Consider the following 25559-nt stretch of genomic DNA (forward strand, 5'->3'; position numbering starts at 1 on the left):
CTACCAGTGTCCCTGGTCATATGGTCCTGTCCTGATGCTTTTCTGTTGCTTTTTTCCTGAGGATTTGTCTTTATTTTAGTTGTAATTCCCGTTTGCTTCTGGGAGATCGTCCAGGATAGCTTCCATTCACTCTGCCGCCATTTTCACATCCTCTATGCCTATCTTGTAAGCAGTTGGGTCGCACAGGCCTCTCTGGTGCCCCCAGACCCAGCAGGTCCCACGGGCAGGCAGCTGGATTGCATCATACCCTTTTGGGCTCTGGCTTCCTACCACTCTTGTGGGCTGCTGGGTCGCACAGGCCTCCCTGGTGCCCCCACACCCAGCAGGTCCCACGGGCAGGCAGCTGGATTGCATCATACCCTCTTGGGCTCTGGCTTCCCAACGCTCTTGTGAGCTGCTGGGTTGCACAGGCCTCTCCGGTGCCCCAGCACCTTGCAGGACCCACAGGCAGCGGGATCGCACCAGTCCCTCTCAGGCTCTGGCTTCCCACCGCTCTTGTGAGCTGCTGGACCACACGGGCCTCTGTGGAGTCTCATGTACCACCTCTGGGCAGTGCTGCTGGCCCCCGTGGGGCTCAACTCCTGCTCAGCTTTTGTTGTAGTTCTTGGGGATGGGTCTCAGCTGCTGGTCTGTGCTTCTGTTGCCTGGGGATGGATGTCTCTCTATTCATTTATTATTGCAAAAAGATTTACCAGCTGAAATACATTTTTATATTTATTTCTGATATTTTTCTATAGTGTTTTCCTATGACTCTCAGATAGTCAATGCCCAAATATAATAATTCTCAATTAGTTTGCTGATGTGTCTTTTCAAGGATGCTGATGTAATGTGAATAGTGTGTTAACCAAATTGTGATATAACTGAGTGTACACACTCTTATGATTGACATCTCTCCTGAAATAAGGGAGAGAACAATGAATAACTTACTGACAAGGAAGAGATAATAACACGATCAAGACTATGCTTGCTTTTAAAATATTTTCTAGAATGTTTAAGATTGTTGCCTTTCAAATATTTAAGAAAGCACTATCAGATCAGTCAACATGTCTAAAATAAAAATATAATAACACAGTGCTGTTCGATGCCCCAGAAAAGTGCAATAGCTGTGGATAAATTTTAAACAGTGAGACATTGTTCTTCCTCATAAGTGATTGTTTTGTTGTTAAAAGTGGTTATTTTAGAATTTTTCTTTCAAATTTTTAGTCCCTTATAGCACATTATCAGAATTTATAGAGCTCAGGAACAGTCATTGAACATGAGATCTAGAGTCCCCACCTTAAAGAATACGAGAAGTATATGAGTTAGTTTGGGTTGCCATGACAAAATACCAGAGTATGTGGCTTAAAAGACATTTATTTTCTCACAGGTGTGGAGGCTGGAATTCCAAGATTTAGGCGCCAGCAGGGTTGGGTTCTGCCGAAAGAAACCTAAAATATACCCCACCAAGATTCAGAATGCCTGCAAGCAACCAATAAATCATTTGCATGAAGGGATGCAGCTGTTCTAAAAGTTTACATCTGGACTAAGTAAGGTATGTAAATAGGAAGTCAGAACCATGCTAAAAAATACCATTTTTTCTTCATTCACTTGAACAACCGGGCTTAATGAACCAAAACACCATAAACTCTGCGAAGGAATATAAACACATGCAGGGTGCACGCAGACCTGCCCACAGAGGCGACATTATTGTCATTAAAAATATTGTCTCCCGACAGTTTTGACTAAGTTTTAGAAGGCATACAGAATCACGTCTTTTACATCCGATGCAATGCTCTATGCTGCTGGTGGATGGAACTTGAACTCAGTTTGAGTTAGTCTGTGTTTAAGATGAATTATGTAAAATCCCCAAATCATCTGTTTTGTAAACATATAAAAGGAAGGGATTCCAATGAATGGGAAAAGTTGTTCCGAATTGGGAAAATAAAAACCGAGGGCCAGATGGAAGTGTGTAGGAAGGCGGAAAGAGCTAGCAGCATGAGAAGTGAGCTTGCTTCCTCTCTCATACCTTGACGTGAAGGGCCACCTTATTTATGACTCCTGGGAACTGAGCTAGAGGGCATTTATTATTGTTGTTCGTTTACTTATGACTGTATCATGTATTTATTCCTTATTTCATCAAGTATTTACTTTTGAGAGCTTACTGTGTGCCAGGTGCTGGGTTTTCTCAGGAAACTCATTCTAGTGGAGTATAGGAAGATACAGCTAGAAGAGAAGTTTGATCATATAGTTTAAATTCATGACTTTACGTATGAGGAAAATGAGGCCCAACCCCACATCTGGATTAGGCTTCCAGCCCCCTGACCCCATTCCAGTGCTCTATTTACCACATAACACTGGTGCTCGAGGTAGACCTTTAGGTAGTTCTCACATTGCTCACTGTGGGGAAAACAATGAAAGGTCAGATAATGAAGCCTTGGAAGATGGTGAGTGGTGTCACTTAAAGATCACTTCTCCGTAGGGTCATTTTCTGCTGCCCTTGAAATAGCACGCATGGCTTACGTATTCCTTAATACTAAGCAGGGGATGAAGAGGATCCTGATCGCGGTCTATCACCTCTGAGGTCTTCACCCATTAGAGCCAATGGCTAAGAAGACAGGAAACTTCCAGTGCAAGGAGATTTAAACCCCCACTCTAGCATTTTCTAGCTGTTATTAATCACCCCTCTCCATACACTTTTTTTTTTTTTACCTATAATTGAGGTGTGCTAGTAACATTTCTTACTTCTCAGTATTGTTGTGATGTACTCAGGATAAAGAAATGAGCACATTGCCTGAAGTGTGGTAGGCTTAATAAATGGTGTTTAGCATGATCATTTTTTTCCTGTAAATAGTGAAGTTCTAAAAAAAATTGTAGTAATTTATTTTTTTATTTTATTTTATTTATTTTTTATCCTCACCCGAGGATATTTTTCCATTTTTTGTACAGATAGCGTGGGAGGGAGAGAGAGGAAGGGAGAGAGAGAGAGAAACATCGACGTGAAGGGACACTTCGAGTGGCTGCCACCCGCACGACCAACCAGGGCCGGGGACAAACTGCAACCGAAGTACATGCCCTTAGCGGGAACTGAACCCGGGTCTCTCCGGACAGCAGGCCGACACTCTAACCGCTGAGCCAAACCGGCCAGGGCTGTAGTAATTTAATATTGCTGTATGTGTTATGTGTTGGGGTTCAACATAGCCCCTGCGTTCAGGGAGCTTCCAATCATGCCGACAAGGCAGACCCATGCATAAATAACTTGCCTATAGAAGAGATTATGCTACACATAATCTCTTGGTGCCTTGGTGTTTTTAAGGCATTTAAATTTCTCCCTATCCCTAATCATGGTCTATTTTCTATGGAACAACTGTTTTCAGTGAAAAGAAACACACACACACACCAAACTGATTTAGTGGGCTGGATGTGAGCATTTATTTTAGGCAAACTGAACAGTTTTGGAAGAGATTCAATGAAAATTGAGCCTTTTTTTTAAATCCTGAAATTATTAATATGATCATGTCTGCTATCCTGTGCTAAGGGAGAGAGGAAAATTATCACATTTTTTTTTCTTGAAATTTAAATTCATTCAAAGGGAAAGAATAAGGAGTCGGTTTATGTGTGAGGTGATTTTCACAGCCAACAAAGGCACGTGGAAATGTGGTCCAGTTGTAGGTGCGACGTGTTACGATGTTGCGGCCTCTGACTAAAAGAGCAGGGAATAAACAGTATAAGATGTGGATGTTGTAAAACATTCCGTGTGAACTATCATCAGTAGAGATGAACAGTGCTTTCGCATAATTAATGCCCACCTGCCTCTGGGCTGTCCTTTGTTGTCCAACAGACAAAGGCAATTCAATGAGCTGTTCCAGAGCAGGCACACATGATCCTAATGAGTGGGTTAATGATGTTAGGAACAAAACCAAAAGGTAATGAATGTAATATTGGGCTTCTCAAATGACTTGGAAACTGGATTCCAAATTTAAGAAAAATAGTTTTATGTAACTGGGTCAGGGAGGGTAGAAACCAGAGATTTTTCCTCTCCTTTTTTTCTTTCTTTCCCTGACTACTCTGACGACATTTTGTATGTTTCACTTAAGAAAGACATCGCAGGACCTGGGTTTGACACCTGGGTGCCCTTCACTAGCTGTAGGAGACTCCACTTCACTGTCAATTTCAGTTTCCCCATCGTAAAATGAGGGAATTGGGAGTGATGATAATTGGATAACTGGGATTTTTGAGTCGAGTTGTTAAATTTAGCAAAAAGAGAAGAACAAAACACAACAAACACACAGTTCAATTTAAATTCAAATTTAACTGGGGCATTGTGTATTTTATCTGGCAATACTAGCTCTGAAGTGTCCATCATACCTCTTTCTAATAGAAATTTTGAATAGTTCCTGGACTTAGGAATCAAAATACACTGGATTCAACTTTCTATTTTCTCTAAAAAAATCTGGATTGGATAATGTGACTTTGAGTGAAACCCAAATTCAGTTGCCCATTCTTCCAACTATTATTCCAAAATAAATTTACTAAAAATGAAATGCAGGCAATCTTCCTGAAGGGGAAGAAGTAATGAGAAGAGCTAGAATTGTTACTCCAGGCCTGCCCCCTTACCCCTCCAGCCCCATTCTACTCCAGGGAGTTGACCCCCACTCCCAGAAGCAGGAAGACGTGTTAATGGCAGATAACCTCTGTGACCATCTCTCTTGGGAGGAGATGGATTTCATTTTGCTGCTTCTCATACAAACTTCACGAGAAAGTTTAAGAAATTGGAGATTTAAGTCCTTTATTTAATCTTGATTGAAGACTTTGCAAATGCCACTTTTTAAAAAAATTATAATAACCAGCACATATAGAGCTACTTGCCAGAAACTATTTAAGTATGTTATAGTATTAACTCATTTAATTTATTCATCTATCCTATGAATTCGCTACTATTATCATCATCCCATTTGACGGATGAGGTTAAGGCACAGAAATGTTAAGTAATTTGTTCAAGATCACATAGCTAGTAAAAGACAAAGTCAGCACCTGAACCCAAACTCCCGGCTCTGGGGGCTGTGCCCTTGGCCAACATTAGAGGGCTCTTGTGTCAGTGCCAGCACTCTGTCACCCACTGCTAGACATTTTATTCAATAAAAATTTAAAAGGGGCACTGAAAATCCTGCAAAACTGAAAAGTGGGCAAGACAATTTTTACCTACCTCCTAGGCTATATGGTCCAGATATATCTGATGCTACATGGTTAATGCTACATGTATATTAACGTCGAGCCTATTTTATATAGACATGAATATTTCTGGATGTCAAGACATACAAAATCAAGTGGTAGATGAACATTTTCTCTAGCGTTTTTCTTGCCACATCCCTAATGTTACTGGCTTCTCCCTTTTTGTCGTAGCTGTCACATGAAAAACACCTCAGTGGTTCATTCAGCAGACTTGGACTAAGTGAATACTGTGTTTTAGGTCCATGAAATATAAATATGTACAAGACAGGGTTCTTTAATAATACCATTGGTAACGGGCTCGGTGGAAAGGTGGCTGAGACCAAGAGGAAGTTATAGGCAGCCCTTGAAGTGGGGAGGCAGAGAGTGTATATGACCCTGGAAAGAATTTTCTAAACAAAGACCTTTTCTGCAAGCACTTTTGGAAGAAGCATCTCAACAAGAAAAGAAGTAATGAAAATAATAATTAATGAGCAATAATAAGAAGAAACTAATAAAGTCTGGGGAGATAAAAGGAATATGAAAATTTAGGACTAGGGATGTATAAAACTGACCCAAAGAACAGTTAGTTCAATAAGATGTAGGTAGAAGAATGGCCCCTCCAAAAATGTCCACATCCTAACCTCTGGAACTCATAAATATGGTTCCTTACCTGGTAAAAGGGACTTTACAGATGTGATTAAGTTACAGATGTTAAGATAAAGAGATTACCTTCGATTGTCTGGATGGGCCCAATGTAACTAAAAATTTTCTTACAAGAAGGAGGGGGGCGGGTCAGAGTCAAAAAAGGAGATGTCATGAAAGGAGAGAATAGAGTGATAAAAAGAAAGGGGTCATAACTCAAGAAATACAGGTAACTTCTAGATGCTAGAAAAGGCAAGAAAACAGATTTCCCCCCAGAGTAGCCAGAAGAGATACAGCCCTGTCTATACCTTAAGTTTAGGAATTGATTTAAGACACTAAGATTGTGATAATTAGTTATAGGAGCAATAGAAAACTAATATACAAGGGCTGAGTTATTACTTTCTCTTCCAAGAATCAGTTGGTATGTAGTCCAGGGCCAGTGGGAGGGGTTTGAGAAAGTTGCCAAGAATTCTGGCTGTTTATATCTTGCTATTCTTCCCTTTTAAGAGTGCTTCTTTTATTGATGGTCAAAAATGTCTGGCAACTACAGTGTGTTTCAAGCAGCTGGATGAAGGAAGAGGGGGAAAAGGTCATCTCACTTCTCTTGAAGTAAATGTTCCAGAAATTGCACACATTGTTTCTTACATACATATCTTTGTCCAGAATAATATCACATGGTCATACTTCAAAAGAGGCTGGAAAGCGTAGTCTTGGTTTGGGGTGGCTGTGTGCTAAACTAAAACCCAGGGGCTCCATCACCATTGGAAAGAGGGAGACTGGATATTGGAGACAACTAAGCAAGTAACTTATTAAAGTTATTCTTTTTTTACTACAAGAAAAAAGGTACAGGATCATCTATGCTGTAGATCATCAATGCTGCCGACAAAGCTCTGGAGGCTGCAGGGGGAGACAAAAGGTACATGAGCACTTGTCTCGTGGAGGAAAAATTATAGACATTGATTAGCTTTCAAATGCTGGTGATTTAAATATAGGTATGTATCTTGATAATTTAAGAATAACCCTAGGATATAAAAATAGAATGTTTAATTTCCAAAGAACCAGAAGAAAATTTGATCTATCTGATAAAAAGTTATGTTGGGAGGGGAAAAAAAGAAGAGATGAAATTTTTATAAATAGAAAATACAGAACAATTTGGCAGTAATAAATTCTAACAAAGTAGTAGTTGAAGCACACATAATTGGATTATGTGTTTTTATTGTTATTGTTTTTAAAATAAGTTTTTATTGATTTTTGAGAGAGAGAGAAAGAGAGAGCAACATCCGTGTGAGAGAGAAACATCCATGGGCTGCCTCCTGCACGCCCCCTACTGGGGATTGAGCTCGAAACCCAGGCTTGTGCCCTGACTGGGAATTGAACCAGGACCTCTCAGTCCATGAGAAGATGTTCAATCCATTGACCCACACTGGCCAGGCACATGTGATTGGATTATAGCCAACAACCCAAAACCCACTCTTTCAGGCTGGATTATAAACAAGAGCCAACCCTATGTTATCTATGTATACAAGCTGCAATTAAACAAAATTATACAGGACAATTAAAAATAAGGGCATAAGAAAAATACCAGATGAGTTTGATCTGCTACTAAGGCAGAATAGCAATTTCAAAGTTGAAGAAATTATAAATAACAGTAAAGCATCACCAGGAAAAATAGATAGATGTAATATAGTGGTGACACAAATAGCAGATCAAGAATACATAGAGATCATAATCGTACCTGTTTCCAACATATTAATGTAGGTTCAAAATGCACAAAGTGACAAGGGACAAAACCACGGCAGAGTAAAGGTAAAATAATATTTGGAGTTGGAGAATCCTGGAAAATGGTTAATTCTAACAGATAAAAAAGAAGCAAAGGCATAATAGATTTGAACAACAGCATCTGGAGAAAATGTTGTGCTTTAAGTATATCTATAAGAATAAAAAAATAAAGAAGCTTTTCACTGACAAAGCTAGAAAAACAGCAACAGCATAACATTATCTTAATTTTATAATGTTGAAAGAAATAATAAAGAAAATGAAATTAATGCAGTAAGAAATAATAACAATACCTAAATAAGCACAAACAAATCAATACCTTTGAGTTTTTTGGAAAGATGAATAAGATATGTAGATTCCTGGCAATACTCGCAATTCTGATAAAAAAAAAAAAGAGAGAGAGAGAGAAAGAAAAATAGATCAAAATTAGCAAAGGAGAAAAATAAAACCACAAATGTAATGTCCAGTTGTAGGATTATAATTATAGGTATAATGTATAATTATAATGTACAATTATAGGTGTAATGGACATTACAACAACAGCAAATACTATTAATAAGATCCATAAACTGGTAAACCTAGGTGGACTAGATACATTTTTGAAAAAAATTCCAGAACCAGCAAAAGAAATAGAAAATCTGAAGTTAAAATTTCCAGTCTCTAAAAATCAATGGACAAAATATACTCAGGTGAGGATTAACGAAAATAAATTATTTTTTCTAATTAAAAAATTATAAAAGTAACTGAATGAATATTAGAAAATCTTCAGCCCAAGCCTCTCTCCTATGCTCCACCAAGATCCCAGGTCCAAAGAGTTTGCAAGTGATTTTTAAGAAACCATAAACAAGCCCTTAAGAAACAAATAATCTTCTTATTTAGGTTGTCCTAGACAATAACAGACTAACAGAGGCTGAGGTGCCTAAATCGTTTTCTGAGGCTAATGTAACTGATGTTATACTATATAAAAAGATTACCTATAAAGACAATTATTGGTCTTTTATTTATAAACATAGATGTGAAATTCTAAGATAATCAGTAGATCACAAATTAAAACATTATTTAAAAAAACCTCAATGAATTATGATCTTAAATGATTCATATCAGTACCATAAAAAGTTTTCCACATTAGAAAAGTTATCAGTGTAACATAGCACATTCATTTTTACTAAGGAAACAAATCATGTGCTTCACTCAACAGAGATAAAAATAATTATAAAATTTAATTCCTATTAATAGTACAGTTTTTACAAAAAAAAAAAAAAAAAAAAAAAGCTCAAAGAGAACCTCATTCATTATTGAAAGGCCATATATAGAAAATTTCCAGCAAACATCTATTTAAAGAAAAAACTTTCGATATAGTTCACATAAGATAAGAATCTCGTTGCCACAACTAGTTAACCTAGTGCTAGAAAATATAACCAATACAAGAAAATAAAAAAAATGCAGGGAAATAGCAATACTTAGAAGGAGAAAGAGTTTCAGATGAGTTTCAGATGACATAATTATTTAAGAAAACTAACATATCCTTACACTATTTGGTGCAGAACCCTAGTTCATTATACAATAAGGTCTTATGACAACCCACAGTATTATTCTCACAAGTAATAAGTTAAACATATTTATCATTCATGATATAAAACTATAAAATATAAATATATTAACCTAATAAAAAATGGCTTTGGAAAAGTAAATATCTCTATCAAAAGGCACACAAGGAGAGCTGAATAAATGTAGAGATAAGCCATGTTCATGGATGGGACCATTTAACACAAAAAAATGTCAAATATTCCCAAATTAAATAAACTATGCATGGAATTCCCATAAAAAATTCTCCAGAGAAACCTGAACTACTGTGTCCAAAAAAAAAAAGTTTGAAAAATAAAAGTCCATGAGTAACTGACAAGTTTGGGGAAAAAGAGCAAAAAGGAATGTTTACTCTCCATGTTACTGTATCACCACAGAAGAAAACAGTGTGGCCTGTGACACGAACAAACAGCACAGTGGAACAGAGTACATAGTTCCATATGAAATGTAACATAAATCTGAGGTGACTAGTCTAATTTGCATGAAGAAGTTCTACATTGTGCCTGTTTGCCTAGCAAAATAACAAATAATGTCCCCTGTTACTCTCAAATTTCTCCCAGTTTAGATTAGAAATTATACAATTATCTTATATATAATATATTGACATAATAATTATGTGGAAGAAAGATTTTTTAACATTTAATATTGTCAAAAGTGGCTTAATAAATAGGAAAATGAAAACGGATATTTATAATTCATTAAACACTTAAATGTGCAGATAAACTATATGCCAGTAAGAAAACCTTGGAAAATACCTAAGTGACTTTGCGGTGGGAAATGATTTCTTAAGCCTTACCCAAAATGTCCAAACCATAATGGAAAAGTGGATGAATCTGACTACATGAAAACAAAAAATTTTTGTTTAACAATGAACATTGTAGATTAAGTTAGCAGGTGGAAGACATACTGGAAGAATATAATTACACCATTTAAAACTGACAAAGGATTAATATCTAAATAATTAAGCAATTTCTGAAAATGAACAAGAAAAAGAGAGGATTTGGCAAAGAATGGGAATAGATAATTCACAAAAGGGGAGACCCAAATTACCTACATGCTCATGACTAGATCCCCAACATCACAAGTAATCAGAGAGATATAAATTGAAGCCAAAATAAGACTAATTCTACTCCCATCAGACAGGTAAAATTAGAGTCAGTAGGTACCATCGTTGGCACTGATGTGGGCAACGAGGATCCTCACACACCGCTGGGGTGCCACCCGGTGAGCTGCCCTGAAGAGCAATCTATCATGAAACTGGGCATATCCCATGACCCAGAATTTTCTCTCCTGTCCTACACCCTGGAGGCACTTACACAGGGCCACTGGGGACATGTGCAAGGAGAGTCAGAATACAGTTCAGGTAGCGAGAGGTTGCTCTCCAGAAACATCCAGAGAGAAACAGAGTGTGGCAGAACTAGAGCTGTGCTCCTTGCTGAATCTCCAGGATGTGGGAAGTGATGCTGCACAATTCCACCTCTGTCCGAGGGCATGTTGGGGTCCAGACACTCCCCCTCCCTGGCAACTCTCCAAAATGTTCAGTGTTGGGAAAACTATCTAGGAAGTTAAATAGATGAAAAGTGCTAGAAATTTGGTGGAACACTTTAAAAAGTGGATGTTACCACAGGATGAGAGTAATTCTTAACCAAGGGGGAAAATGGTAGAACATGCATTTCAGTGTCGGCCAGATCACTCCGTGTAGACATTGGGAGGTTTCATGGAAGTCTGGGGACATCGCTTCCTCTTTCCCGTCACACAGTGAAAGGAAAGCAATCCTGTAGGTGAATATGGCAGGAAAAACACGTACGGCGAGCCACAAAGCTTTTGCAATTTTAGCATGATTCTAGTTTTGATCACCAAGTTATCAATAGAGAATGTTGTTTTCCTCTTGTTTCCAGAAAGCCAAGAAAACAGGTAAAGCTTGTCCTCATCCAGATATCACACCAGAAACAATTCTTAGATCTCTCTCTCACCCCAAGATTTTTTGAGTTTTCAAAGAACCACGGAACGTTAGAGCCGAAGTAGCTTCCAAAATGTTAACTAATATAACTTCAGCCTACTATGGAATTCTCTCTACAAAAACATCCATTCCCTAATAAGTTAACTTCAAGAATCTATTGAAACCAGGTCATGGATTCACTGCATTAAGACACATCATCCCATCCTCAGGAGGGCGGTGTAAGCTCTCCCAGATAGAGGCTCTGACAGGGAGTCCGCCTCCCCACTCTGGGGTCAGGTTATTCCTCTTGGGTCTCACCTCCCTCCATGAAACTCAGAAGGGAGAGGTCATGATGCTATAAATCTTGTCTTCTCCACGATGTCCTCATTGTGGTGGATGAGTGAAATAGCTTTTAATGAACACGACTTAATTTTAATGACAATTAAATAGACTTTTGTCTCCCCTTAGAAATTCAAGAAAAAAGTAAAATATTGGACTTCGAGTTCTTTTTTAAAAAACATTTCTTTTTTTAAATTTATTTATTTTAAATTTATTTATTTTATTGATTCTGGAGAGAGAGGAAGGGAGAGGGAGAGAGAGATAGAAACATCGATGAGAGAGAACATTGATTGGCCACCTCCTGCATGCCCCCCACTGGGGATCGTGCCCACAACATGAGCATGTGTCCTGACCAGGAATCAAACTGGCAACATCTTGGTGCATGGGTAGATGCCCAACCACTGAGTTACACCAGCCAGACTGGACCTCTAGTTCTTGATAACCATCCCTTCAATTATTTTCAGGTGTCCCCAGAGGCACACCTATCAATGCACAAATAGGCATCCTCAATTTTGGTTGCCAAAGTGTCTGTTTCCCTGGTAGTTTCTTTCATCCCTGTCCCTGCTGCTGGTGTGCCCAGTGGGTGGTGCCAAGAGAGTTATACCAAGGCTTCTGTCCTCTCTTGCTCTCTTAATCCCACCTCAGGCCACTGCTTTGCTTCCTGCTATGGCTAAGGCCCCTGGCACCTTCCAATGGAATCACAATGCCATTCAGTGCCTGAGGCTGCTACAGCTGGTGCCACCGCCGATGCTGGTGCCACCGCTGATACTGGTGCTACTGCCGCTGTGGTCTGCAAACTGGGCAAAAGTCCTTTCTCCCACCTTTGTGCCATATCTGTTACACTGGTCCCACCGTGGTGTGACCCCTTTCTCCCAAAACTTTAAAGAGACAATAGGTGAAAACACCCCCTTCAGGCCTGATTGGCAGGTTTTTCTTTGCCCAGGATTTGGGTGTAAGTCCCTAGGCACCGAGCTGGGTGGACTATAAGGGAAAGACTGCGTGGTTCTCAATATCATTATCAATGTCAATGTCATCCCTCCTCTCCAGCTCACCGGCAGTGTCGGGCATCTCTGCCTGGGCTTTGGCAACTATTCCTCAGAAACTATTTCCCAGGAGGCTCCCCAGGACTGTTCTGTTCTAAGCACCCCTCTTCAGGTCCTCCGGGCGTCCCCAGAGTTGTCTCAATTCTAAGCTGAGAGCCACTTTCGGCTTGCACGGGGACCCCTTTTCACTTTATGGATAACATCCCAGCTCTAGATGGATGGAAGAAAGCAGATTGGGGGACGCTTGCAGTGCAGAATGGCCACAGCCATGTCAGGGTAGCATTAGGCTCCTCTGCTTCCTCTCTCTTCTTCCTTCTCCCCTCTTTTTTGATCCTTCTCAGTTAAGGAGGAGTCCACCCCTCCCTGGAAACTGGATAATTTCACAATCTGGATGCTCACTGAGCATGGTCCTTGCACCCCTTAAACTCACTGCCAGGCTCAAGATAATGAACTAAAAGCTGCTTGAGTTACCAGGTACCAGGGAAAATAGAACATTGGAGCTAAGAATGTGAACTTTGAAATCAGCCGAGTCTCAGGGTCCAATCCCAGTTCTGTCCCTTTCCGGCTGAGTGATCAGGCTAAATCGTTGGACCACTCTCAGTCTGTTTCCTTCTCCATAAAGTGAGAATGGCAATCATACATGATTCACGGGACTATCTGGGGATGAATTAAGTAGTGTATGTCATATAGCATCCCACATGTGAGGGGTAGTTGTGTTTCTAAGTAGGGAGCTAACCAAGGCTGGCTGAGGTGCTCATGGCTTCAATGCCTCCTTCAGGTGGGGAGGTCAAGCTCCCTGGTCTGAGACACTCACTCCCATGACAGGGATTTTCTACCCTATTACCGGGTGGTGGGGCCCTCTAGTGGCAGAAGTGAGTGTAAGTTCTTTGGGGGCAGCCTGAGCTCTCTCTGATCTGCTGTCACATAGCTGGAGAAACCCACTGATTCAGCACCTGTCCTGCACAGAGCCCTGGGATTTGCACATTGAGCCAATTCGACCCTTTGCTGCAGGTATATCTCCTGAGGGTGCTTAATGGCAAATATAAAACCAGGCATAGATTTCAAGCCTGATAATTTGGATTCTGATGTAAAAATCAACTTTCCCTCCCCCAAACTTGGCATCCTTGTGGGTAGTTAATACTATTTTAACAGCCTGTTTCTGATCCAGTGGAGTACCCTATAAACAAATGTTGAAGTGAATTGAGTTTTGCCGGATATCAGAACTGATTAAGTCATTATAAACCCTAAGTATTAAAAAACTATAATAAAAAACTTTTAATTTGGAAATTGAAAAAAATCTTGTTATAAAATAAATATCTGAGAGTTGGAGGAAGATGAGCTTTTCCCCATGATGGCAACTTTAGTATATTTTTTATTTTTTAAATTAATTAATTTATTTTTCTTACAGATGTTTCTCCTTCCCTCCGACTGATTCCCCTCTCCCCGTCCCTCCACGCCCTGTCCCCAGCTTTGTTGTCCATGTCTATAGCTAATGCATACATGCATATAAGTTCTGTGGTTTACCCCCCCCCCCTTCTGGGGATTGTTAGTCTGTACCGTACTGATAGTTTCTGGGACAATCCCATTCCTCAGACTGTTATGTTCATTATATTCCACAAATAACTGAGATCTTATGATACTTGTCTTTCTCTGTTTGGCTTGTTTCGCTTAGGATAATACTTTCCAGGTCCTTCCATGTCATCTCAAAGGATAAGAGAGCTTTCTTTCTTACAGCTGCATAGTACTCCACTGTGTCTATGTACCACCACTTTTTTATCCATTCATCTACTGATGGGTATTTGGGCTGTTTCCAGATCTTAGCTATTGTAAATAGTGCTGCTACAAACATGGGGGCACATATATTCTATCTGATTGGTGTTTCAGGCTTCTTAAGGTATATTCCTAGAAGTGGAATCACTGGGTCAAATGACAGTTATTTTTTAATTTTTTGAGGTAACACCATATTGTTTTCCATAGTGGCCGCACCAGTCTGCATTCCCACCAGCAGTGTACTAGAGTCCCCTTTTCTCCACACCCTCACCAACACTTGTTGTTTGATGATTTGTTGATGGTGGCCATGCTGACAGGTGTGAGGTGATACCTCACTGTTGTTTTAATTTACATCTTTCTGATGATTAGTGATGTTGAGCATTTCTTCATATGTCTCTTAGCCATTTGTATGTCCTGTTTGGAGAGGTGTCTGTTTAGTTCCTCTGCCCATTTTTTAAATTGGGTTCTTTGTCTTCCTTTTGTTGAGTTGTATGAGCACTCTGTATATATATATATTGGAAATTAACCCCTTATCTGATGTATCATTGGCAATTATGCTCTCCCATACAGTGGGTTACCTTTCCATTTTGATGATTGTATCTTTTGCTGTGCAGAAGCTTTTGAGTTTGTTATAGTCCCATGTGTTCATTTTCTCCTTTGTTTCTGTTGCCTTAAGTGATGTATCAGTGAAAATTCTGCTGCATATGATGTCTGAAATTTTGTTGCCTACATTTTCTTCTAGAATTTTTATGGATTTATGAGTCACATTTAAGTCTTTTATTCATTTTGAGTTCATTCTTGTGTATGGTGTAAGTTGATGGTCGAGTTTCTTTTTTTTGCATGTGGCTGTCCAATTTTTCCTATACCATTTATTAAAGAGGCTGTCTTTACACCACTGTATGCTCTTGCCACCTTTGTTAAATATTAATTGAGCATATTGCTTTGCATCCATTTCTGGGTTCTCTGTTATGTTCCATTGGTCTATATGCCTGTTCTTGTGCCAGTACCAGGCTGTTTTGATTACAGTGGCTTTGTAGTATAACCTGATATCTGGTATTGTGATCCCTCCAACTTTGTTCTTTTTCAAGATTGCTGTGGCTATTCGAGGTCTTATTTGGTTCCATATGAACTTTTGAAGTATTTGTTCTAGTTCTGTGAAGTATGTTGTTGGTATTTTGATGGGGATTGCATTGAATCTATAGATTTCTTTGGGTAATATGGACAATTTAATGATGTTAATTCTTCCAATCCATGAACAAGGTATGTGCTTACACTTTTTAATATCTTCCTCTATTTCTTTTTTTAGTGACCTGTAGTTTTCTGCGAATAGGTCCTTTATTTGTTCAGTTAAGTTTATTCCTAGGTATCTTAATTTTTTTGCCGTGATGGTAAATGGGATTCTTTTTTTTAGGTTCTCTTTCTGTGAGTTCATCATTGGTGTATAAGAATGCCATCTATTTCTTGACGTTAATTATGTATCCTGTTACTGTGCCAAATTTATTTATCAAGTCTAGTAAAATTTTGATTGAGTCTTTGGTGTTTTCTACGTATAGTATCATGTCATCTGCTAATAAGGACAGTTTCACTTCCTCCTTTCCCATTTGGATCCCTTTTATTTTTTCTTCCTGCCTGATTGCTCTGGCTAAGACTTCGAGTACTATGTTAAATAAGAGTGGCAAAAGTGGGCATCCTTGTATTGTCCCTGTTCTTAAGGGAAATGCTTTTAGTTTTTGCCCATTGAGTATGATGTTGGCTGTAGTCTTTCATATATGGCCTTTATTATGTCGAGATATGATCCCTCTATTCCCAGATTGCTGAGCATTTTTATCAGAAATGGGTTCTAGATTTTGTTGAATGCTTTTTCAGTGTCTATTGATATGATCATATGATTTTTATCTTTCATTTTGTTTATGTGGTATATCACATTTATTGATTTGTGAATACTGTACCAGCCTTGCATCCCTGGGATGAATCCCACTTGGTCGAGGTGAATAATTGTTTTGATGTATTGCTGCATCCGATTTGCTAGTATTTTGTTTAGGATTTTGATGTCTATGTTCATCAGGGATATTGGCCTGTAGTTTTCTTTTTTGTAGTGTCTTTTTCTGGTCTTGGAATTAGAATTATGCTGGCCTCATAAAACGAGTTTGGAAGTCTTCCTTCTTCTTGAATTTTTTGAAATAGTTTGAGGAGAATGGGTATTAGTTCTTCTTTGAATGACTGGTAAAGTTCCCCAGAAGCCATCCAGACCTGGGCTTTTGTTTGCTGGGAGAGTCTTGATTATATCTTCAATTTTTTGTTGTTATTATTGGTTTGTTCAAATTTTCTAACTCTTCCTGGTCCAGTTTTGGGAGACTATATTTTTCTAGAAATTTGCCATTTTGCTTAGATTGTCGAATTTGTTGCCGTATAATTGTTCATAATATGTGTTAACGATCCTTTGTATTTCTGTGGTGTCAGTTATTATTTCTCCTCTTTCATTTCTGATTTTGTGTATTTGGGTTCTCTCTCTTTGTTTCTTGGTGAGTCTAGCTAAGGGTCCATCAATCTTGTTTATCTGATCAAAAAACCAGCTCTTTCTTTCCTTGATTTTTTGAATTTTTTTTTTTTTTGTTTTTTTTCTGGTCTCCATGTCATATATTTCTGCTCTGATCTTTACTATTTCCTTCCTTCTGCTTGCTCTGGGGTTTTCTTTTTGTTTGCTTTCTAGTTCTTTAAGTTGTGAGGTTAGATAGTCTATTAGAAATTTTCCTTGTTTCTTGAGGTAGGCCTGTAGTGCTATGAACATCCCTCTCAGAACTGCTTTCACTGCATCCCATAGATTTTGTGTTGTTGTGTGTTCATTTTCATTGGTTTCCAGGAAGTTTTTAATTTCTTCCTTGATCTCCATGGTAACCCATTCATTGTTCAATAACATGCTATTTAGCTTCCATGTTTTCAAATGTCTTTGCATGTTCTTGTTGCAATTGATTTCTAGTTGTATGCCATTGTGATCTGAGATGCTTGATATGATTTGAATCTTCTTAAACTTGTAGAGACTTAGTTTGTGCCCTAACATGTGGTCTATCTTTGAGAATGTCCCATGTGCACTTGAGAAGGATGTATATCATTTTTGGGGTGTAATTCTCTGTAGATGTCTATGAAATCCATTTGATCTAGCGCTTCATTTAGAGTCTGTGTTTCCTTGTTAATTTTTTTGTTTATAAGATCTATCCAGTGATGTCAGTAGGGTATTGAAGTCCCCTGCTATGATTGTGTTGCTGTTGATTTCTCCTTTGAAGTCCTCCAGAAAATTTGTAATATATGTTGGTGCTCCTATATCGGGTGCATATATGTTTACCAAGGTTATATCTTCCTGTTGGATAGATCTTTTCAATATTATGTAGTGGCCTTCTTTGTCCCTAGTTATGGCCTTCATTTTGAAATCTACTTCATCAGATATGAGTATTGCTACCCCAGCTTTTTTTTTTTTTTGCTTTTTGTTTACTTGAAAGATTTTTTTACCCCCCTTCACTTTCAACCTATGTGAGTCTTTTGTTGTGAGGTGGGTTTTTGTAAACAACATATATGTGAATCCTGCTTTCTTATCCAGTCAGCTACTCTGTGTCTTTTAATTGGAGCATTCAAACCATTCACATTTAAGGTGATAATTGATATGTACTTATTTATTGCCATTTTTGTTTAGTGTGGTTCTATTTTTCTTCCTATTTGTTCTACTAATTATAGCATTCCTTTTAGCATATCTTGCAGTGCTGGTTTGGTGTTAATATATTCCCTTTGCCTTTTTTAGTCTGGAAAGCCCTTTATTTGACCTTCTATTTTGAATGATAGCCTTGCTGGGTAGAGTAGTCTTGGATTCAGATCCTTGTTTTTCATGACCTTGATGACTTCATGCCACTCCCTTCTGGCCTGTAGTGTTTCTGTTGAGAAGTCAGCTGAGAGCCTTATGGGGTTTACTTTGTGGGTAACCTGTTGCTTATCTCTTGCTGCCTTTAGTTTTCTCTCTTTGTCTTTAATTTTTGATATTTTAATCACTATGTGTCTTGGTGTGGACCTGTTTGGGTTCTTCTTACTTGGGGCTCTCTGTGCTTCTTGAACTTGAATGCTTTCTTCCTTCACCAAGTTAGGAAAGTTTTCTGTCACTATTTTTTCAAATATATTCTCTAACCCTTGCCCATTTTCTTCCTCTTTGGGGACTCCTGTGATGCAAATGTTATTATGTTTCCAGTTGTCCCACAGTTCTCTTAAGCTGTCTTCCTGTTTTTTAATTGTTTTTTTCCTTTTGGTTTTCTGATTGGCTGATTTTTTCTACCCTGTCTTCTAATTCACTGATCCAGTCCTCAGCTTCCTCTACTCTGCTGGTTAGTCCTCCCAATGTGTTCTTAATTTCTGCTATGTCATTCTTCATTTCCACTTGGTTGTTTTTCAATGTTTCTATATATTTACTCATGGTACTGTTGTCCGTACTCATGCTGTTGAGTTTCCTCAAGATCATGGTTCTGAACTCTACCTCCGGTAATTTGCTTAGCTGTATTTCATTGATGTCATCTTCGATAGAGTTCTCTTGTTCTTTCTTTTGGAATTTGTTTCTTTGTTTCACCATTTTGGCTATCTCAGTTGGTTTTGGAGCCTGCCAAATTTTTCCTGTGGGTGTTGTTGTTCTGTTGTTTTTGGCTCCCTCTACTGAGTTTGGATGAGCCTGGGTGGGCCCACGTTAAACACCTCTGTCAAGATGTACTTTCCTGGGTAAATTTGCAAGCCCAGGAAAGGTTCAGTTATCCTCTAGCTTTTTCTTGGTGGCTAGTAGTCTCAGTTACTCAGGGCCTTGGAATGTAGTCCTGATGTTCTGTATAAGAGGATTTCCAGAGTGTTGGATAGATGTTGGTTGTTAATGAGCCTCAATTTGCATTTCATTTCCTCACCTGGGAAAGGCTGAATCTCCGAGGGTGGGTGGGGGAGGGGGGCCTGCTGCTTTTCCCCACAGCTCTGTAGCTCTGTGAAGGAGCGCTCTGGCCACAGTCCTTTGTGGCCACAACTCAGCAAAACCTCTGAGTGCCCCCAAAATCCCCGGCGTCCCCACAGAGTTCCAGCCATTCTGCCCTTCCTATGCCAGATCCCCAGGTGAGTTGCTATGACTATTTTAGTGCTCTGTCCAGGCTCTCTATGCTGTGGAGTGGACTTGGTCTTTATTCCCCAAGGGCGCTGCTCACAGCTAAGACTGCTGCTGTCCATGGGCTCCCAGCCCACCAACTTCTCGTGCCTCCGTAGATCCTACCTGTGTTTCTGGCCATATGGTCCTGTCCTGCTGCTTTTCTGTTGCTTTTTTCTGAGGATTTGTCTTTATATTAGTTGTAATTTTCGTTTGGTCTTGAGAGATCACCTGTGTAGCTTCTATTTACTCTGGCTCCATTTTCTCATCCTCTAAGCCTATCTTGTGCATAACTGGGTCACACAGGCCTTTCTGGTGCCCCTGCACCCTGCAGGTCCAGTGGGTAACTGGATCACACAGTCTCTTTTGGGACCTGGCTCTATGCCTCTGTTATGGGCTGCTGGGTTGCACTGGCCTCTCTGGGGCTTCAGCACCCCACAGACCCCGTGGGTAACTAGATCACGCAGTCCCTGCTGGGTCACACAGGACTTTCAGGTGTTTCAGCACCCCGCAGGTCCCCTGGCTAACTAGATGGCACAGTCTCTGCTGGGTCTCACAGGCCTCTCTGGTGCTTCAGCACCCCACAGGTCCCATGGGTAACTGGATCACACAGTCCCTGCTGGGTAGCACAGGCCTCTCTGGTGCCCTCCACACCCTGCAGTTCCTGTGGGCGGGCAGCTGGATTACACCAGTCTCTCTATGGCTCAGGCTTCTCACTGCTCTTGTGGGCTACTGGACCGCACAGGCCTCTGTGGAGCCCCAGGTCCCGCCACTGGTGGCTGGGGAGTGCTGCTGCCCCATGGGGCTCAACTCCTGCTCAGCTTTTGCTGTAGTTCTTGGGGATGGGTCTCAGCTACTGGTCTGTGCTTCTGTTGCCTGGGGATGAATGTCTGCTACCCAGCCTATTGCTGGGGGTATATCTTGACTCTGATCAGGCTGCTACTGTGGAGGATGGTGCTGGGCTCTGGACTGTCCATGGCTTTTGTGACCAGCATCTTGGCAGCTGTACTACTGTGCACCAGTCTGTGTTGACACAGAGTGTCCACCGGTCGGATGGTGCCAGGTACGCTGGTGGGCTCAGGTTGCTGGGCCCTAACTGTTCCCACTGCCTCCTCCCAGGTTTGACCCAGGATCTTCCAAAATGGTGGGACCACCCCGCAGTGCAGGGAGAAGCGCCCTTAAGGGCCGCTTACCGCAGTAGCCAGCTGATCCGTCCATAGCACAGGAACCTTCTGCTCCATGGCTCTGCACTGCTCGGGTTTGGTCATCCACCTTCATGTCCATTCACACTGTCTCACACACTCGCTCACTCTCTCACACACTGACCCTCCCTCCGGTCCTGCCTGCCGCCATCTGACAATTATTTCTATCAATTTTAGTATATTTTTTGAAGTATCAAGAATGGGGATTAAACCCACAAGCTGAGCATGTGCCATGACTAGGAATTGAATCAGGACCTCTCAGTCCTTGGGACAATGCTCAATCCAACGAGCCACACCGGCCAGGCCAGAATGAATTTCTTTAAGTTGCATTCATTTTTCTACTGCTCTAGCCTGTGCTTTATTCCCCTTTGGGTCATCCATGTCAGCTAGACACATAAGGAGTTTAAGTCAGAGGTGAATAAAAAACACTGGTAATATTTTTCATCTATAATGTGTTTTATAATTTATAGATTGCTGTTATATCTCAGAAATTTCACATTGACCCTGGTCCATTTGAGACTTTTTGAAAAATGTATTTTGACTGAAGAGCAAGGAGGAAGGTGTTATCTTGTTTCTGCAGATGAGCACACATCGTGCTGGTGAAGTTATGTCAATCACTGGTCTACCAGTGTCAGAATTGGCCCTGCAGTCCAGGTCTTGACTCCTTCTTTACACTGTATCTCAAATGCTCAGGATGCACCCAATGATCCTGGTGAAATCAAACTGAGTCTTGCTTGAATACAAGCATTCAATAAAATAGAAAATGAGGTTTCTCTAGGCACTTAGATACAGCATCATATCACAGTATGTCATCTGCAAGTCTGGTAAGAAGCTTATTTTACAGATGTGAAAACTCATTCTAGTCTAGGGAGAGTTACTTGCCTGAGGTGCTAGGTGGCTCATCAGCAAGACGCATCGGAACTTGGTCTTGACCCAAAGACCTACATACGCAAGCCAGAGTAGGCCTGGTTCGGGGCCCCACTTGTGACTAGTGACACTGACCATGCTGTTCATCCACTGATTAGTCTCTAAATATTTTGTAAAGCAAAGGAGAGCACTGTGGCATCTAAGGCCCTTTTGTGTTCGCCTGGCGTCTAGAGTCACAAGTAAATGGGTCGTGTTCAGAAAACACAGGAAAGTTATTAGATTACATTCAAACCAAGAGATAAGGTAAATCAGAAACACTGACTTGAATAGAAGGCTTAGTGGTGTCTGAGTTGTCATGAAAAAGAATTTCTTCTTGTAAAAGGAAAAATACGGAGGGGGTACAGATAAAAAGGGGGCAAAGAGTACTACACAGACCCTGAGACTGGGAATGAGGGGGACCAGTCTGTTCAGCCTCCCTACACTTCTCATTGGTTTTCTTTGTGACTTTGTGCAAGCAATTTCTTTCTGAGCCTCAGTTTTTTCATCTGCCAAAAATGACAAGGTTGGACCACATATCACACAGGCTCTTTATGGGACGTGACCTTCTGTGACATTAGGTGTTCTCTTTATTTTTCATATTTTCACCCCAGGTAAAAGAACAATTTGTTGATTTATTATGAAGCAGACCGTCACCAGAGTCCATCCTCTGCTTAGTCTATTGAAATGTTTTGGGTGACAGCTGCCCCCAGGGACTGGCTTGTGTATATTGAGAGCTTGCCATTCACCACCTCAATTTCGGGCTGGAATTCCGTGACGCCCACTCTTTTGAATTGGAGAAGGGCACAGTGACATTGGCATTTCTGCTTGGGGCTAGTGGTTGAATCACCCTTTAAAACTAGTAGTTGGGTTGTGATCCAAAGATGGCTACTGACTGGAGCCAAAAGTTTCCACAGGGATGTCATTAAGAGAAGTGACTTTTATTACCAGAGGAGAAAGCCGGCTGTCTCAAAATCATAAGGTCCATGAAGGACGAGTGCCATCTACAGCGTTAGAGCTATGCCTCGTAGTGGGGACTTGCGTAAGAAACTCATTTTTTTCATGTTTCATTTTTCTATCTAATAATCCAATATTCATGTTTTACTGGCATCTTTGTCTCCTATTAATAGTAGGTGCAAAGCAGATATCAGGAAATGTTTGATAATAAAATGAATCTTTTTTTTATCCTCACCTGAAGAAATTTTTTTATTGTTTGTTCAGATAGAGTGGGAGGAAGAGAGAAAAACATCGATGTGAAAGGGACACATCGAGTGGTTGCCACCCACACAACCCAACCAGGGCCGGGGACAAACTGCAACCGAGGTACGCGCCCTTAGCAGGAACCGAACCCGGGTCTTTCTGGACCACAGGCCGATGCTCTAACTGCTGAGCCAAACTGGCCAGGACAATAAAATGCATTTTGATATCTAAAATCAGCCCATCTCCTCAAAGAATTAACAATAAAGAAAGAGAGGAGATGTGTACATAAATTAATGATACAAGGTAGTCTTTGACTTGTGCAATAAGAAAGAGGATAAGTCAAGTATCACAGGGATTTCAGAGCTGGAGAAACTAAAAAGAAATTTGAGCTGAACCTTAAAGGACGGGTATGTTTTTCACATGTAAGGATGGTAAAGAGTAGGGAGAGAATACCCAGGTTAAGAAGGCATAAGCAAAGGCAGGAAAGAACTATTTTGTGTAGAAAAGAACCGTGGTCTAGGATGCATAAAGTGGAGAAGAAGTTTGGAAAGGTCAGTTGGTGGCCTTCTTGGCAGAACTAGAATAACAGACTCTTTGGGCTTCAGTAAAAATAAAGCACCATGGGATGTTTTTGAGAAGGAGCATGATATGATCAGAGCAAAGGATCAGAGTTGATTCGTTTCAACCTATAATAAATGTACACCATGAAAGAGCCGTGCTATTATATTTTATGTCAAAGTGTGATTTTCTCTTTGAAAGTGTAATGTTCATGCTGGGTGGAGGAAATAAACTCTTTCAGGCGATCAGAGTACTCATTAATATTCCTGGAAAAATGACCAAATAAAATGCTTCTACCCTGGTAGATCTAATTTATCTAGCATAAGCAAAAATATGCCCTTAGAGACTTTATTTAACCATGCCCTGCATTGGCTAAGATCTATTTTTAATCAATGTGTGCATATATATGTGTATATGTATATATTTTTAAAGTAGCACACTAAACATCCTGTGTGGCAAACATGATATTTCAGTTCTAAGAACACTTAAGAACAAATATGATTTTATTTTCAGCATTAATACAATGTAATTGCCAACTGTATAGCACTCTGTTGCAAGAATTACTACAGGTTCATCTATATCCTGGTCCAATTTTCCATTTCATCTGCTTGGGTAAATGACTTACATAATTGCTATTCTTCATTGGGGAAAAAGAACTATAAATCTCAAAAAAGTCTAAATAATAAGATCAGGATTTATATTTTATGGTATATGTGGGAAAGAGGACAGATATTGAAATTAGATGTTTGGACTCAATTTAGACTCTGTCAGTTGTTAGTAGTGACACTGATAAGGATAACTGGCCTCTGTAAACCTCAATTCTTAATGAGTGACATGCGGAAACATCTGCATAGACATGGAATAGAAGCCGGCATAGAGGATCTGTTAAACTGTAGCTATTTTAATCATTATCATCATCATTAATACTATATATTCACCTAGATTACATAGCTACACAGTAAAAAATTATTTGTGGGATAACTGAAACAATGTTGCATTCTCAGGTGTTCTTGGATCACCACGGCATGGACTGAAACGGGGGTGCCAAGCCTGGGACTGAATGGGCTGGAGGCTAAGGAAACTCTGAAGTCTACGTTCAAGGGTCTAACATCCACACCAAGTTCAGGCAGGGCCTAGAGCCAGAAAGGAAAGGCGAGGAGAGAAGGGGCCCAGGGGGTGGAGGGTGGGAGGGGAGGAGTAAAGGAAAGTCCAGAGCAGGAGGGTGCTGTCCCAGGCCAGAGGCAGGGGCAGGACCCAGAGGGCATGGGCAGCTGGGGGCACAGCTCCTGGAAATGGAACTGGCGAGAGCTCAGCAGACTTCCGGGGGCTCGAGAAGAGGCAGGATGCGGGGACCAGGATGTTGAGAAAACCAAGGCAAAAGTCTTCATTTGGGTTCCGTGCTTCATCCTGTGCAATGAACTTCTAGGTGAATAACAGCAGAATTTCGTTTCAGGTCGCTGGTTGCGGGTAGACCTCTGCCCCTCTGAGGTGCTGAGGTAGGCACAGCCTGTGTGGGCTCAGGGAACCGCATCACCAGCCGGGCTCTCAGGCACGGCTGCTGCTCAGGACTGTCGTCGAGATCCAAGGACTGACTATGTGAGGCAGAGCGAGCTCTTTCTCCGGGAAGTATCTAGGAAAATTTTCCTGGCCTGAGTGGTAAGGGATAGTTTTGCAGGGAATTCTTTAAGTCAAAAGCCCAGCAGGGAAATAGAGTGAAAGGGCAATGACTCATCGGACCAACCAGGGAAAATGAAAAGATTGTGTAACAGAAACATGACAACAGGGATTTTAAAGCTTCTCTACAAGACTTACTGGCTTCCTTTACAAAAGTTTTAAGATGTAAGTTATTTTTCATGATCTGTTTTCTGTAGTGGAAGTGGCACAGAGAAGGTCATTGTTGGCTATTAGTCAACTGTTTCAACTGCCTCCCTCACCACCACCTCAGACTATCATCAAGGAAAATTGACACAAAAAAGCCTGAGTCTTTCCTGAAAGAGGCAAGTGTTGGAATCAGGGAGACCCCTGTTTGAGGCAGAGGAAGATCTTGGAATCCAGGCAGCTGTATTTATTTACTTATTTTCTGAAAATGCAGATACGGCTCTTTCTGTCAAGGCCAAGTAGATAGAGCAAGATGCTATAAAAATTGATATCGAAGTAAGAGACTTACCATGTCTATTACCAAGACATGTATATGTGTAGTCTTTTATTTATTTATTTATTTATTTATTATCCTCACCCGAGGACACCTTTCAATTTTGTTGTTGTTG

This window comes from Molossus molossus, unplaced genomic scaffold, assembly GCF_014108415.1.
Source record: "Molossus molossus isolate mMolMol1 unplaced genomic scaffold, mMolMol1.p scaffold_m16_p_5, whole genome shotgun sequence".
Taxonomy (NCBI): Eukaryota; Metazoa; Chordata; class Mammalia; order Chiroptera; family Molossidae; genus Molossus; species Molossus molossus.